Genomic DNA, 16,732 nt, shown 5'->3' with positions numbered 1-16,732 from the left:
GATTGGGTCCTAGGAGACTTACATTGTGTAAACGTTGGATGTGAATGTTTCCCCTTCAGGTCAAGAGTTTTCAGATCGACTTCTTCTGAACTTTAGCAAGAGGCACTGAAGTAGAAGCTAACCTGGGAGAGCAGATTGGAGACTGCTTCCTAGAATCTCTTGCATCTGAAGAGACCTTAGAAATTTTTGCTGAGATTAGATCCCCCTGAAAAAGAAGAGGGTTGTAACACACCCTTTAGGACCAGTTTGTTGTGTTGGTCACTAAGGGCCCTACAATTAAATCGAGCACATATGGAGCACTTGGTATTTAAATGGGTAGCACCCAGACAATAAATGCACTCTATGTGGACATCATAATTAGGGATCCTTTGCCCATAGGATATGTATTTCTTCAACCCAGTGGGTTTGTCATTAATAATCACAAAAATAGAAGAAGATAGTAAGAGTTTTTTTTGTTTTTTTTTAACTGCCAACAAAGGCAAGGGAAAGGAATTACCCTCTAAAGGGCAAGAAAAAGAGAAGAAAGAAGAGACAGAAGGAAGAATAGAAGGAAAGTAATTTACAATCCTAATGTGACAGAAATAAAAAAAAAACTAAGGAAAGGAGGAAGAGGTGACTAAAATATCAAAGGGTAGGAGAATGTTTAAAAGAAAATTACACTCGCAATTAAAATGCACCCCAAAATTCTGAGAGAAGGATCCTTCCCTGTTGCACTAAGGCAGCAAATGAGATCTGAGGTATTACAGGGTGATAGGGGCATTATCGCTGATGGGGGCATTATGGGTAAGGAGAGGCACTCAAGAGTTGGATCAGAGAGTCTAGTAAATGCGGCTCAGCCAAATTCGAGGTCAAATCAGAGACCCATCGGTTGAGGAACAAATGAAAACAACAACCTCATATCTCAGAAAATGACTTTTTGAGCTGGGATACAGGATCTGAATTGCCTAGACATAGTAAGATCTTGTTAAGTTTAATTCTGGAGGCTGCCAAAAAAACAATTACTAGAAAATGAAAGTCAAAGTCTAAACCAACTGCATTTGAAATAGTGAATATTGTAACACATAAAATAAATGGAAGTGGGATCTTTACAAAAGGGTAAGAGCAAAATACATGGGAAAATACGGAGACTGTGGGAACACTACATGCAAAATAATGTTTTGAAGAAGCAGTGAGGTTTAAAGGAAGGCAGCAATTGATCAAGTTATGTAATTCTGGATTGATGATAATTGTATAAATGAATGAATATATATATATATATATATATATATATATATATATATATATATATATCTATATATATCTATATATCTATATATCTATATACGTTTGCTCAAGTGTCAAGTGATAATTCAATAAAGGTGTGAAAAAAAAGCATACAACAGCCGGTCGGCTTCTAAAGCTTCAGGGTATCTTCCAAAAACCCAAACTGTCTGGCTTGAGCAGAACTGACTTAAAGACCAGTTTGAATGGCAAGTTCTTCAGAGTTTTCCTGCCAACAGAGATAGGGAGGCTGAGCCCTGAAAGGACCACATTAGGAAGAAGAAAAATAAATAAATATCCTGGCATGAACACCACATCAAAAAACAGGGAGGATGGTGGGAGGGAGCAGATGCTTCATCACTGATAATTCGAACATCTACTGTCATGGTACGTTTGCTTACACAACTGTCTCTGTTCATCACACTGCTCACTGCTTCAGTAGCCTTAGTTATATGGGTAGATTACTCTAACTTACTACATTTGGGAGGTGGAAGAAGAGTCCAGCAGCCCTTGGAGAATGGTCCTTGCACAGCCTGATCCAGACCTAGGGAATGAATTAAGCTTATAGTTCTTTGTACAAGTGTGTACAGAGCTTCCACAGTACTTCCAGAATCCAACCCTTTCAAATAGCCATAGATGAAGCCAAAGGCCTGGTACAGTAGGCCTTGACCCTGTCTGAAACAGTTTTGTTGTGGCAAGTATAACAAAGGTAATATCCTTAGACAGTTACTTGGAAATAGTTTGCTTTGACACAGGTTGTCCCTTCTTAACTTCACAAGAAAAAAATAATTGATCCAAAGATCTGAAAGATTTAGTTCTGTCAAGATAGTACTCAAGTTGTCTACGAACATCCAAGGCACGGAATATCCTCTTCCCCCTAATTTTTAGGTTCTGGAAAGAAAACAGGGAGACGGATAATTTGGCTTAAAGTAAACGTGGATAGCATTTTGGTCATAAAATAAGGATTAGGTGTCAAAGAAACTGTCCCTGTGAAAAATGAGATAGGACTGACTCACCACAGAAGCCTGCAACTCAGAAGCTCTTCTTTCAAAGTTTAGAGCAATCAGCAAAACTTTTTTCCATGTTAGGAACTTCATGTGAGGCAGGTTAGCTGGTTCTAATGGAACAAGTGCTAGCTTCTCTAACAAAAAATTTAGATCCCAAGCAGGGGCCACCAGTTTTCTTGAAGGTCTCTTATGAAAAAAACCCTTTCAAAAACATTTTGGCATGAGAAAGCATTGACAGAGGAGTATCCATGGGCAGACATGCTGAAAAGGCTGACAAATGAACATTGAAAGAGGAGTAAAAAAGGGCACAGAATAGTAACTCACATAAATAATGTAAAAACAAAAATTATGCACTCACCATAAGGATGCAGCTGGGTTGTCTGTTTTAGTCCTTCCTCAACCTTGAGGTTAAGGATCTTGTCTCGGCTCCAACTACGGCCACTTCTCAGACTTTGGGCCTGTAGCTCAAACTCATCTCTTTGCCCATAATCCTCTCTCAAGTCCTAGATTACCTCAGATCTAGTTTGCCCCCTTAATATCAACATACAGACAAGGAAACATTTCTACAAATCTCTAGAAACATGACAGGGAAAGTATCTGGAGCTAAGACAGGAAAAAACTAAAGGGGAAATACCTCCAGATTATACTAGGACAGCATATGAATATCTTCCTCCAGAGGAAGGGGGAAGGAGGGGGGTCATGTTGAAGATGGGGGGGGGGCAATCATGGATCAGGGCATCCTTCAGTGACTCCCCCTCAGGGGGGGGGGATTAGTCCAAAAAGCTGATGCATTTAGAATTGTGGACAGAGGCAAACAGGTCACAGCATGGCTTGTCCCACTGGCGAAAAATCTGTTCCGTCACAGTCAGATTGATAGACGTCGCATGTGGCAAAAGATTAGATCTCTTCAGTCTGTCCACTAAAACTCTGGACTTCCACGGAATGTGCATGGTTAAAAGAAAGTAAGTGGAAGAGATCACCCACTGCTGCACTCTCATTACCTCCTGAAACAAGGCATAAGACTGGGTTCCTGCCTGTTTGTTGATGCACCTGACCACTAACATGTTGTCCATCTGTACAGCAATTGTCCCTTGAGTAAGAATGTCTGCAATGCTAGAAGGACTGCTCTCAACCCTGGGACACTGATGTGAAGGTTGGCCTCTACGGGGGGGACCACATGTCTTGAACTGCCTGTCCCAGGTTATACCCCCCATCCCAACTGGGAAGCATCTGTGGTCACCTTGACCTTGAGCAATGGGAGAACAAAGGCTCGGTCCTGCAAAACATCTGCCTGGTATGTTAATCCACCAGGACACATGTTGTCAGCACATCTTTGTGATTCTAATGGGGGATGTCATGAGATGCCAATTCATAGACTGCTGGACTGCTAGAGTCCACTGTTGTACTTTCATGTAGAATCTCACTAAGAGTAGACGGGTTATGGAGGACCCCATTCATCCATGAAGCTGAAGGACCAGCCTGGCGGGTGGTGACTGAATAAACAGCAAGCTTTTCACTTGAACCTGTCACTTAGACCATCTGAACTGAGCACTCCAAACTACTTGAGAAGCTGTGTCCAGATGAGCCTCAGTGAAATCTACAGTATGGGAAGCAGTGAGACTTAATGTAGTAGACTGTGATGCCCAGGTGTACATATAGATGGAGCAAGTAGTCCCTGGCTCATGTCAGTAGATGCCTGGTGGAAGCCAGTCGAGATATGGAAACACCTGAAATTCAAGCAATCTCAGGTGAGCTGCAACCACTCCCATACATTTGGTGAACACCCAGGGGGCTGTGGGGAGACAAAAGAGCAGGGCTTCGAACTGAAAGTGACTGGCTCCCAGCCAGAAGTTAAGCTATCTCCTGGATCATCTGTCTATTTTTGTGATAGTACACATCCTGAAGATCTTCTGTACACATTCAATCTTCATTCCTCAAAAGAGGGAAAATGGATTGAACTGTGACAATCTGGAACTTGGAGAGTTTGGTAAACTGGTTTAAGTGGCTCAGGTCCAGTATTGGCCTAAGGTCCCCTGTCTTCTTTGGCACCAAAAAGAATCTTGAATAAGTTCCGACGTTGGTCTATTGGGACCTCTTGGTTGATTCTTTTGCTTGGCAGCTTTTCTACTTCTGAGGCTGCTTCTTTCATCTGATGGGGTGGTACATCACAAATTTTTTTGTGAGAGAATAGGTGGGGGAAAGGAAAAGGGAATGTAATAACATCTGGTAATTATTCTCTGCAAAAACGGCCAGCACACTACGTTGGCAGTTAAATATACTTTATTCCATTTCTGAAATATTTAAAAAACATGTAGAGGCATTCAACAAAAGCAAGGCAAACCGGTTTCCACCAAAAGCCTTCTTCAGTGCCAAGAACAATGTTAAAGTGAACCATACCACAAATATACACACACAGAAACCCACCCCTCCAAATTAAAAAAGACCAATCACAGTAAATCATTGAGTCCCAAGGAAAATAAAACACCTAATAGTGATCCAGTGTCTTCCTTTTCTTTTTTAACAATTCATGCCATCCTAGCCTGTTCAACCCTTTATAACAGATAAGATCAATAGCAGTAAATCTAAATGAAGCAGCAGGATGTTTAAAGAGTATGTTTATACAAAGCAGTAGCTGTATGACAATTTCTAATATCATTAAAGTGTTCAAGAATATGAATTTTAAACTGTCTAGAAGTCTGTCCTACATAAAAAGCAAAAGCTGCATTCAACTAAATATATCACCCATTCTGAAACACAAGTATTCACACAATGAATATCAAAAACTCGAGATGTATTAAGAGATGAAAATTGTTTTATTTTCATAACAAACTTACATGCTGAGCAATGTCAACAAGGAAAGCTACCAACTAATTGTGTCCCCTCAATAGAATATTGCACAACTGGATCAGAATGGAAAACTTTTTAAAAATGATTCAAATGATTGCCAATGGTTTTCCCCCGCCTATAAGAAAATGCACAATGTGTGGGTAACAGCTACGCCAGCCTGTTATCCAATAAAAGTATCCCCCAATGTTTATTGATTAAATCACAAAAAGCTGTAGAATTGCATCCAAAACTAGTGACCATACATAATGAAGAATCCTGCTTCTTCCACTCCCCATATTTTAATAATATAGATCTATCCACAGAGCTGGCAAAATTTTGTTCTCGATGAATATCATTAAATTTATAACCTCTAGCCTGAAATCTTGCTACCATTTCTGCATTGTGTTTTCCTAACTCCTCAACAAAGGAACAAATCCTCTTAAGCCTTAGAAATTGAGATTTAGGAATATTCTTAATTATATGGGGTAGATGAAACCTAGCGGCATCTAAAAATGAGTTATAATGAAACTCCTTCTGAAATAAAGTAGTAAACAGTGTGCCATTAACATTTTTAACATCCTTGACATCCAAAAACAAAATCTAATTCAAATTATAACTCAAACTAAATTGTAACCCTTATTTGTTATCATTCAAATACTGTACACATTCCTGCTAATAAATGGTATCAGATTTCCATACCATCCAACAATCATCAAAGGTAATGGTGCCATATGTCCATTTTTTTTAAAAAATATTATGACTAACATCATAAATCAGTTGTTCTTCTATATACTCATTGAACAGATCTGTGTAAATAAGTGCAAACGATGCCCCCAAGGCTGTGCCTTTTAATTTTAAGAAACAATCGCCATTAAAATACAACACATTTTTAGTTAGAGCATGTTCCGCTAAACAAACCAAAAAAGTATTTAAACCTGAGCTATGTAAAAGAATCTTTTCCCAACCAAAACTCTACTGCCAATAAACCAGCCCATTGCAGAATGTTCATATACAATGCTTTCACACTGAGCATCCAACTGTGCATCCTGCAATATATTCAGAAATTCAGTGGTATCCTGAATACGAGATCTAATCCCAACCAAGATTGGCTTAAGATATTTTGGCAAAAAAGCTGACAGTGGCTCAGTCAAAGAGCCCTCGCCCAAAACTATAGGGCTACCTGGGGGACATGTTGACTTTTTATGCTCCTTGGGCAGCATACAGAAATACTGTGGGGAAGGATCCTGAACTGTCAGATGGTATACTACATTTATTGAAATAATGCCTTCTTCCAAAGCTAATGATAGAAATGAATCTATATTTTTCTTAAACTGTAAGGTAGGATCCAAAACCAATTTCTGATATAATTGAGTATCCAATAGTTGGTTACAAGATTCTTGCAAATAAAGGGACCAGTCCCATACAACCACCCCACCTTTGTCAGCATTATTAATAACAACACTGTGATTATATTTCAAAGAATGTAAAAAAGAAGTTATGTACTCATCATAACGTTCCATGTGAGTTGTTCCATCTCGCCTTCATTCTTCACTGATGGGTTCGGAGCCGATCCTCAGCTCCGACACAGCCGACTAGCAAGCTCAAAGTTCTCCAGTAGCTCAAGACCCAACCCCTTATCCCACAATGCACTGCTGGAATTACCTCAGACCTTGTTTGGTGCGTACCATATAGAAGTACGATAATTATTCTGCCTAGGAATGAAGACAGCCTCCAGGTCAACTGCCAGCCAGGCAGGGGAAGGAGGGAGGGATGTGAGAATGAAGGCGAGATGGAACAACTCACATGGAACATTATGGTGAGTACATACCTTCTTTATGTGAAGTTGTTCAATCTCGCTGTTCATTCTTCACTGATGGGTAGCGTCCCTAGCACCCTGACCTTGGGTGGCTCACGGAAGTACACTCTTCAGAACCGTAGAGCCAAATAAAGCCCTGTCCTTGGAAGCCTTATCCACTTTGTAATAAGTTATAAAAGTGTGAGGTTTAGACCATGTGGCTGCTGCACAGATGTTGTCCAAAGGTAATCTGGCTTGAAAAGCTGAAGAGGTAGAAACTGCTCTGGATGAATGAGCCTTCACCTTACTAGACAAGGGCATGTTATGAGAAGAATATGTGTAAGTGATACAATCTGACAGCCACATAGACAAAGTTGTTTTGGCAACTGGTTTGCCTTTCCTGGCCTCAGAAAAAGACACAAAAAGCTGATCTGATTTCCTAATGTCTTTTGTTCTGTCCAAATAAAATCTAAGTTTTCTGTGAACATTGAGTTTGTGCAGCATATATTCCAATTTGTTGGTGTGATTAGGGAAGAAAACGGGCAACTCAATGACTTACTTGATGTTACTCTCAGAACATACTTTAGGGAAAAAAGATGGATTTGTCCTGAGAGATACTCTATCAGCATGAAAGATTATATAAGGAGGCTTGATGGATAGGGCTTGGAGCTCTGACACTCTGCGGGCTGAAGTGATGGCTACAAGGAAGATAGTTTTCCACAATATAAATTTTAGTTTGCAAGATGATGCAGGCTCAAAAGGAGGAAGAATGATGCGAGATAACATAAAATTCAAATTCCAAAGAGAATAAGGTGTCTTCACTGGAGGCCTCATGTGAAAAGAACCTTTTAGAAAAGCCCTGGACAATTGGTGAGCCATAATATTCAATCCATCGATCTCTAGATGGAAATTAGATATAGCAGCTGATTGTACTCGCACCGTAGCAGTCGCTGCTCCTTTGTTGAAAATTTCTGTCAAGAATTGTAAAATAGAAGACAATTGGGCTTGGTAAGGGTCAATGTTATGGGAGGAAGCCCAAATGGAAAATCTCTTCCACTTACTACGATACAATTTTCTAGTGGAAGGCTTATGGGTAGCCAACAAAATTTGACTAGTGTCATGGGAAAGATTATAAAGCCTGGCTATGTGAGGAATTGGAGCAGCCAAGCGGTTAGCTTCAGTGTCTGCAATGATGGATGAAGTTCCCCTGACGGATGTGTCAATAAGTCCGGAACTGGGTCCAGGATACATGGGTCTTCCAGAATGTGATGGTAAAGAAACGGAAACCAAATCTGCCGAGGCCAATGAGGGGCTATAAGGATGATAGTCTGTCCCAGCGACTTTGCTTTCTGTAAAAATCTTTGTATCAGAGGAATTGGGGGAAATGCGTAGAGGAGACCCGGGAGCCAATCATGGACAAGAGCATCCCTCGGGGAGTGACCTGGCGTGGGAATCAGGACAAAACAGCTTCTGCATTTGTTGTTGATATGACTGGCAAACAGGTCGCAGGAAGGCTGGCCCCATTTGCAGAAAATCCTGTCCGCAATCTCTTGTTTGAGGGACCATTCGTGGGGCAATAAAGTTGCCCTGCTCAGTCTGTCCGCTATGACGTTGGATTTGCCCGGGATGTGCATTGCTAACAGAAAGCGCTGGGATGACACTGCCCACTGCCATACTCTGAGGGCTTCTCAGCAAAAGGGATAAGACTTGGTCCCACCTTGCTTGTTCAGGTACCAGACCACCTCCTTGCTTGTTCAGGTACCAGACCACTGACATGTTGTCTGTCTGTATTGCAATTGTCCCTAGAGGAAGAGAGTCCTGAAAGTATTGCAATGTTAGAAGTACTGCGTTCATCTCCACGACATTGATATGCAGATGCGATTCTTGATCTGTCCATGTGCCTTGGGCAGTCTTTCCCTGAAAAATCCCCCCACCCCCACCCTATCAGGGAAGCGTCCTTGGTCACAGTGGCAACTGGAGGGGGTAGCATGAAAGGACTTCCTATTGTGACATGAAGAGACGTCAACCAACACTGAAGATCCTTCTTTCAGGAATTCGTTATCAGGATCGTGTGACTCACTGGAAGTTCTTGGTAAGACCATTGCGTGAATAGAAGCCACTGAAGGATTCTCATATGCATCCTTGCTAACTGGATTGCCAAGATTGCTGCTGCCATCAATCCTAGTACTTTCAATACCTCTGCAGCTGGTGCTCTGTTCTTTGACATCAAGAACGTGATGTGTTGGCAAAGAATACAAATCCTTTCTGGTGGAAGACGAAGAGTGGTGGTTGACTTGTCTAATTCTGTCCCTATAAAAACTATATGCTGCGATGGCAACAGGGCAGACTTTTCAAAGTTGACTGTAATGCCTAGCCGATCGCAGAGTTTCAGAGTAGCCTCTCTCGCTTGAAGAAGTTGATGCCTGGTGGTGGAGGTAAGGAGCCAATCGTCCAAATACGGAAACACCTGGAATCCTAGACGTCTCAGGTGAGCCGTGACTACTGCCATGCACTTGGTGAACACTCTGGGAGCTGTAGTGAGACCAAAGGGCAGAGTTCGGAATTGATAATGACTGGCTCCCAGCCGAAAATGCAGGTGATCCCTAGATGGTCTGGCCATCTTTATGTGGTAGTACGCAACATTGGGATCGATCGAGCACATCCAAATGTCCTTCCCTAAAAAGGGAAGTATGGCCTGTAGCATGACCATTCGGAACTTCTCTTTCCTCACAAATTGGTTGAGTCTGCTGAGATCCAAAATGGGTCTCCAGTCCCCTGTTTTCTTTGGAACCAAAAAGAATCTTGAGTAAGTTCCGAATCCTGTTTGGTTTGCCAGGACTGGCTGGATGAGACTTTTTTTTTCTAGTAATCGGCGTACCTCTATTGTTGCTTGTCCCCTGTGACTGGGTGGAACGTCCGGGATTTTTTTGACAGGAAGGGGCTGGGTGGAGAACGGTATGGAATAACCTCTGGAAATGATACTTTGTACCCAAATGTCATTTGTTATATCTAGCCAGGCTTCAGGGTACAATGACAAGCAACCCCCGACTGCCTCCAGAGTAGCACAGCCGGGCCTCCCTTCAGGAGTGCTGGTAGGACTGACCAGAGAAGTGATCTCTGTCACCCTGGTGTGATGGACCCTCTCTGCCACGAGGGCGGCGTCTTCCATTGTAACCCCCTCTTCTGCCTCTGGAGGGGGGCTCTCCACGTGTGTCTTGAAAGGCTGCTTGGGCTTTCTGGAACCACATCTTTCCTCCTCTCTGACCTTTAGGAAAGGGTCGAGTGGGGGTGGAAAAACGGACTCTGACAGCAGACAGAGTCTTTCCCTCTTGTTTACACCTGGTCAAAGTCTCCTTCACCTTTGGCCCAAACAAGGATGAGCCGTCAAACTGGGTATTTGTAAAGGAAGACTTGAAGGGTTCCGCAAAGGAACAGAGTCGCATCCAGGCATGCCTACGAAGAGCAATTCCTGTACAAGCAGCACTACTCGAACCATCAGCTGCATAAGATACGAGACACATGGACGAGTTGACTATCGAATTAAGGGTAGCGAGCTGAGTGGCAACTTTGTTGCATACACTCGTAGCTACAGCACCCTGAAGAGTATCTCCCAACTCCTTAAGAAGGTCTATCTGCAGTCTGGTAAAATGGGTCAAGTAGTTCAGTGATCTGAGTGAGAAAGTCGCTGAACTAAACATGCATTTCCCATATCTATCCATGATCCTAGATTCTCTGTTAGGAGAATGGATAGACGAGGATGTCTCAGACATTTCCTTTTTGGTGGCTGCTGCCACCACCATGGCATCAACAGGGACTCGCTTGGTCAAAAAGGACTTATCTACGGGGGCAGAAATAAACTTATTAAGCCTCCTAGGAACAGGTTCCATAGATTCTGGTGACTCCCACGCCCTACGAGAGACCAGATCCATAAGCTCATCGTAGGGCGGAGACACCCAAGAGGTGGAAGGTTGACACCCGAACGCCTTCAGGAGAACCGACTCGTCCTCAGTAGGGCTCTTGAACTGCCAATCATCCCTCTGCCTAAGAATTTCAATAATCTCAGCAAATGAGATGTCCTCAGAGGGGGATCTAGGGGACCCTTCTGATTCATCCAAGTCGGTGTCTGATGTGAGAGACTCCTGTGGGGAGTCCAAATGCCTCCTTTTGCATAATCTCTTCCAGGGTACTTCTTCAGGGGGAACTTCTGCAGAGGTCTCAGAAGAGCAGGGAGCACCCTGTGGGGCTACCTGAGGCACTGGGTCTCTACGCTTGGGATGACCGGAGGAAACGGAAACTGACACAGGCACATTAGTGGAGGAAGAGACCAGACCTTGAAATGAGGAAGTCTTAGGAGACAACACTCGCCTCATGGCTTCGAATGCACCACGGCTCCGATGAGAAGGAGTCGACGGATCTGAAGGAGCCGCGATCCCCTCACGCACCAATGCCGTGTGCTCCGAGCCCAAAGTAGGAGCCGAGCTCACCCAAGCCAAAGCCCCGAGAAGAAGAGTCGGCACTATCCTCCCGGGACCTGACCAGAGAGCGTCGGCTCCCAGAGTTCCCAGCTGGTGCAGAGAACGTCCGAGCAGATGGAGCCGATGACACTGGAGCAGGTGTTGGCTCCAAGGGATCCACAATCATCAGGTCAGCCTTCTCTGGCTCCGAAGGTCCCGTATGGCTCGGAGGAGGAGCAGACAATTCAGGAGTAATGGTCTTCGGCTCCGATGGCTGAGTCTGAGCTGACAGCAATTTAGCTATGCCTGGTGCCTTTAATAGTTTCTGAACCAGCCGGTCCCTATCCAGATCAGACAGGCTGACAGAAGACCTGGATGAGTGAACAGATGGAGCCAATTGGAGCAGTAGAGAGGGAGGTTTTTCAGCAACCGGTTTCAGAGCAGTGTCCTGGTTCCGAGCAGACTGTCAGCTCCGAAGTCAGTGGAGCCGAGGTCACAGCACTTTCTGACTTTTTTCCTTTCTTTGTCCTGGATTCTGAGGAAGATTTGGACGATTTGCTGGCACCATCCTGGTCAGACAATGCCTCTGAGAGAGGGTGTTTGATAATATCCCTATCAATTAAGTTCCTCTTCCTTTCTGCAAGCACTCTAGTAGAAAAGGAGTGGCAGATACTACATGACTCCTGCAGGTCCACCTCACCCAAACAGTAAACACACTGCACATGGGCATCCGTAACGGACATCTTCTGTCCGCAGTCTGGGCATTTTTTAAACCCAGCCTTTGGATGATTTTCCTTCTCTTCAGTCAGAGTACTACTATTCACAAAATCCAAAAAAAAAAAAGAAACACACTACTTAACTATAAGACAGTTCAAGTTAGAGAAGAATTAGAAGTTATGTACCTACCATAACGTTCCATGTTAGTTGTCTTCTCTCGCCTTCTTTCTTGCTGGATGGGTTCGGAGCCGATCCTCGGCTCCGACTCGGCACTTGCTTTAGCTCGAGAACTCCTTTTACCAGCTCGAGGCAACCCTATATCCCATGATGCAAGGCGGAACTACCTCAGATCTCGTTTGGCAGCTAACTGACCCTGCTAAAGACTATCCTAACATAATTAGGAACCATGGTTCCTAAAAGAAGTTCTCATAACAATGCTCCAGAGGAAGCACTCTAATAGTAACTCTCCAAGATCTGTCCAGGCCAGGGGGAAGGAGGGAGGGACGCAAGAAAGAAGGCGAGAGAAGACAACTAACATGGAACGTTATGGTAGGTACATAACTTCTAAATGTTAAGTTGTCAATCTCGCCTTCATTCTTGCTGGATGGGACCGCGTCCCTAGCACCTGTATCCCGGGTGGCTCAATGGAACAGACTCTTGAGAACTGTGGAACCAAAACTGGCCCTATCTCTGAAGGCCAAATCCAACTTGTAATGAGACACAAAGGTATGAGGCGTGGCCCAAGTAGCTGCTGCACAAATAGTGTCAATGGGAAGTCTATCCTGAAAGGCTACAAGTGGATAGACTCCTGGTCGAATGTGCTTTTGGCTTAGAAGATAGTTGTTTGCCCCTTAGAGAGTACACATAGGAAATGGTGGAAGTCAACCATCTTGATAAGGTCACTTTAGAAACTGGAAGACCTAACCTGTTTTCTGCATAGGAGACAAACAATTGGTCTGATTTTCTAATTTGTTTAGTCCTATGCAAGTAGTACCTGAGCTGACGATGAACATCCAAAAAATGCAGCTTCTGTTCAGCTCTGTCAGAATAGTTAGGAAAGAAAACTGGTAGATCAATAGATTGGTTAATATTGGTTTGAGATACAACCTTGGGAAGAAAGGAAGGGTTAGTTCTAAGCGAAACCCTATCCTTATGAAAAACCAGATAAGGAGAACGAATACAGAGGGCCTGAATCTCAGAAACTCTTCTTGCAGAAGTAACAGCCAGCAAAAATATAGTTTTCCACGTCAATAACTTTAAAGAACACGTAGCAGACGGTTCGAAAGGAGGTAGAATTAGGGATACCAACATTAAGTTTAGATCCCATTGCGGAGGAGGATGTTTCACAGGCGGTTTTAGGAGAAAAACTCCTCTTAAAAAGGCCTTGCATAACCTATGAGACATGATGTTATTGTCATGCAAGCCAACATGATACTTGGAAATAGCAGCCAGTTGAACTTTGACTGTAGATGACGAAGATCCTGAATGAAAAACCTCCGCCAGGAAATCCAAAACAGAATGTACAGGAGCGGTAAAAGGATCAATCTTTCTGGCGTTTGCCCAAATCGAAAAACGTCGCCACTTGCTAGCATAAATAGTTCTAGTGGACGACTTTAAAGAGGACACTAAAATGTCTCTGACTGAGTCAGAAATCATTGGTAGCCTGGCTAGGGAAGGAAGTGGAGCAACCAAGCAGTGAGGTTGAGAGAATGAATGGCCCGGTGCTGCTGACCCGACTGGTGGATCAAAAGATCCGGAACTGGGTCCAGATGCCAGGGCTGCACCAGAAGATGATGATGTAGAGACGGAAACCAAATTTGTCGAGGCCAATATGGAGCAATGAGGATCAATTTGGCTCTCAAACGGTCGCTTTCTGAATGACTTGTGGAATCAATGGAAAGGAGGAAAAGCATAAAGAAGTCCCCGAGGCCAATCCTGGGTTAGAGAGTCTCTCAAGGGTTGGCCTGGAAGGGGAAAAAGTGTGAAGTAATCTGGGCACTTGCTGTTTTGAGGGGTAGCAAAAGATCGCAACAAGGGTGCCCCACTTCAGAAAAATCTGATCCACTACAGATTGATTGAGAGACCACTCGTGAGGCATCAGAATAGATCTGCTTAGCCTGTCTGCCAATAGGTTGGACCTGCCGGGGATGTGCGTTGCTATCAGAAACCGTTGAAAAGAGATCGCCCATTGCCAAAGTCTGAGAGCTTCTCGACATAAGGGATAGGACCTGGTTCCGCCCTGTTTGTTGATGTACCAGACCATGGACATGTTGTCCGTCTGTACTGCAATAGTCCCCGTGGGAAGAAAGTCGTCGAGGGCTTGCAACGTCAAAAGCACTGCTCTCATCTCCAGGACATTTATGTGCAGGTGGTATTCTATGGGTTGCCACGTCCCGTGGACCATCCTGCCCTGATAATGCCCCCCCACCCGATCAGGGAGGCATCCGTGGTGACTGTGGCAACTGGAGGAGGGGAACAAAGGGTCGGCCCTGATGAAGAAGAAGGGAAGATATCCACCATCGTAGATGAGCCCTGCACGACTGTGTTACCAAGATTTCGTGTCTCATGGGCAGATCGTGGTACGACCACTGCGTGAATAACATCCACTGCAGGAGACGATGTGGAAGCGAGCCAGTGGAAGAAGAACAATGGCCGCAGCCATTAGGCCTAGAACTTTCAAGACAAACCTGGCTTTGATCTTGTTGCTTAGTAACAGAAGCTGAACAAATTTCTGGATGTCCAGAATCCTTTGATCTGTTAGCCTGGCTAACATTTTGACGGTATTTAACTCTGCCTATAAAGGTGATAGATTGGCAAGGCAGCAGAGAGGATTTTTCAAATTTACCGAAATTCCTAGTCTCTTGCAAAGCTGTAGGGTGTAGTCTCTGGACGGAAGAAGCTGATGCTTGGAGGTGGCGGAGAGGAGCCAGTCGTCCAAATAAGGAAACACCTGGAATCCTCGACGTCTCAGGTGAGCTGTGACCACTGCCATGCATTTGGTGAACACTCTGGGGCTGAAGTGAGGCCAAAGGACAGTGCTCTGAATTGGTAATGACTGGCTCCCAGCCGAAAGCGGAGAAACCTTCTGGAGCGTCTGTGAATCTTTATGTGATAGTACGCATCTTGAAGGTCTATAGAGCACATCCAGTTGTCCTTGCCCAGAAAGGGCAGAATGGATTGCAGCGTGACCATCCGAATCTTGCCTTTTGACAGACTTGTTTAGTCTGCTTAGGTCTAGTATTGGTCTCCAATCTCCGTCCTTTTGGGGACCAAAAGAATCTTGAGTAGAAGCCGGATCCTACTTGGTCTGCCGGCACTGTCTGGATGGCTCTTTTTCCAGGAGTTTTGAAACTTCCTGTCTTGCCAAATCCCTTTGACCGGGTGAGATGTCTGGAAGGGATTGTAGAGGTAGGAAACCTTTGAAGGGATTTTGTAACCCTCGGATATGATCGACTGTACCCACTTCTCTTGGGATAGGGACTGCCAGGCTACTGGGTACAGCGAAATTCTTCCCGACTGCCTCCAAGGGTGGACAGTCGGGCAACACCTCAGGGATGCTGAAAGGGCTTCTCAGGAAGAGACTCCCTGTTGCCCTGGTTCTGAGGACCCCCTGCCTCTAGGGCGTCTATTATTGTTACCCCTCTGCCTCTGGGGTAAACTGACCACGTGTGTCCGTGTAGCTCCTTGGGCTTTACGGAACCACATCTTCCCCTTTCTGACCCTTGGGGTATGGTCTAGAAGGAGTGGAAAACTGGACTCCAACGGCAGAAAGAGTTTTACCGTCCTGCTCACATCTGGTCAAAGTATCCTTCACCTGAGGCCCGAACAAAGCCGAACCGTCAAAGGGGTGTTGGTGAAGGACGCCTTAAAGGGGTCCGCAAAATTACACAGCCGCATCCAGGCTTGGCGTCTAAGAGCAACCCCTGTGCCTGCGGCCCTGCTCGCTCCATCGGCTGCATAAGATATGAGCCGCATAGAGGAGTTAGATATGGAATTCAGGATAGCAAGCTGTGAGGCAATCTTTTCCTGAGCCCCAGCAGCAGAAGGATCCTGGACAACTTCTCCCAGTTCCTTGAGAATATCTCTGAAGCCTGGTGAAGTGACAAAGGTAATTCAGCGAACGCATAGCAAAGGTCGCTGAAGAAAACATCCGCTTCCATACCTGTCTATGGTCCTAGAATCCTTATTAGGAGGATGGACAGGCACTGAAGGATCCGCCAGTTCCTTCTTAGTGGCCGCCACCACCATAGCATCCACAGAGACACCTTTGGACAGGAACTGTTTATCCGAAGGGGCTGTGATGAACTTGGATGGTCTCCTGGGGACAGGTTCCACAGAATCTGGAGTTACCACGCCTTCCGAGCCACTACCTGCATGAGTGGGTCGAAGGCGGAGACACCCAGGAGGTGGAGGGTCGGGATCCAAAGCCTCCAGGTATACCGACTCATCCTCGGAGGGGTCAATGGAGGCCAATTCCCCTCTGTTTGAGGAGCTCAAGGATGTCTGAAAAGGAGACATCCTCAGAGGGGACCGTGGGGAACCCTCTGACTCATCTAAGTCGGTATCAGATGTAGTAGACTCAGGGGAGTCTGTGTGTTTCCTCTACACGTCCTCTTCCGAGGGGTTCCCCTGCAGGATCAGGAGAAACCTCGGAAGAGGAGGAAATTCCCAGT

General features: G+C 44.8%; 1 protein-coding gene across 2 annotated transcripts in view; it reads right to left on the bottom strand.

Annotated features, from left to right (window-relative positions):
- PTPN2 (protein tyrosine phosphatase non-receptor type 2) overlaps positions 1-16,732 on the bottom strand; it is a 2,647,405-nt gene that overhangs the window by 1,878,909 nt on the left and 751,764 nt on the right. The gene's annotated exons all lie outside the window — the stretch shown is intronic.

Source organism: Protopterus annectens, chromosome 3.part1, assembly GCF_019279795.1.
Source record: "Protopterus annectens isolate FY-2018-M chromosome 3.part1, PAN1.0, whole genome shotgun sequence".
In the NCBI taxonomy this organism is placed as follows: domain Eukaryota; kingdom Metazoa; phylum Chordata; order Ceratodontiformes; family Protopteridae; genus Protopterus; species Protopterus annectens.
This window is presented reverse-complemented; position numbering and strand designations above follow the sequence as displayed.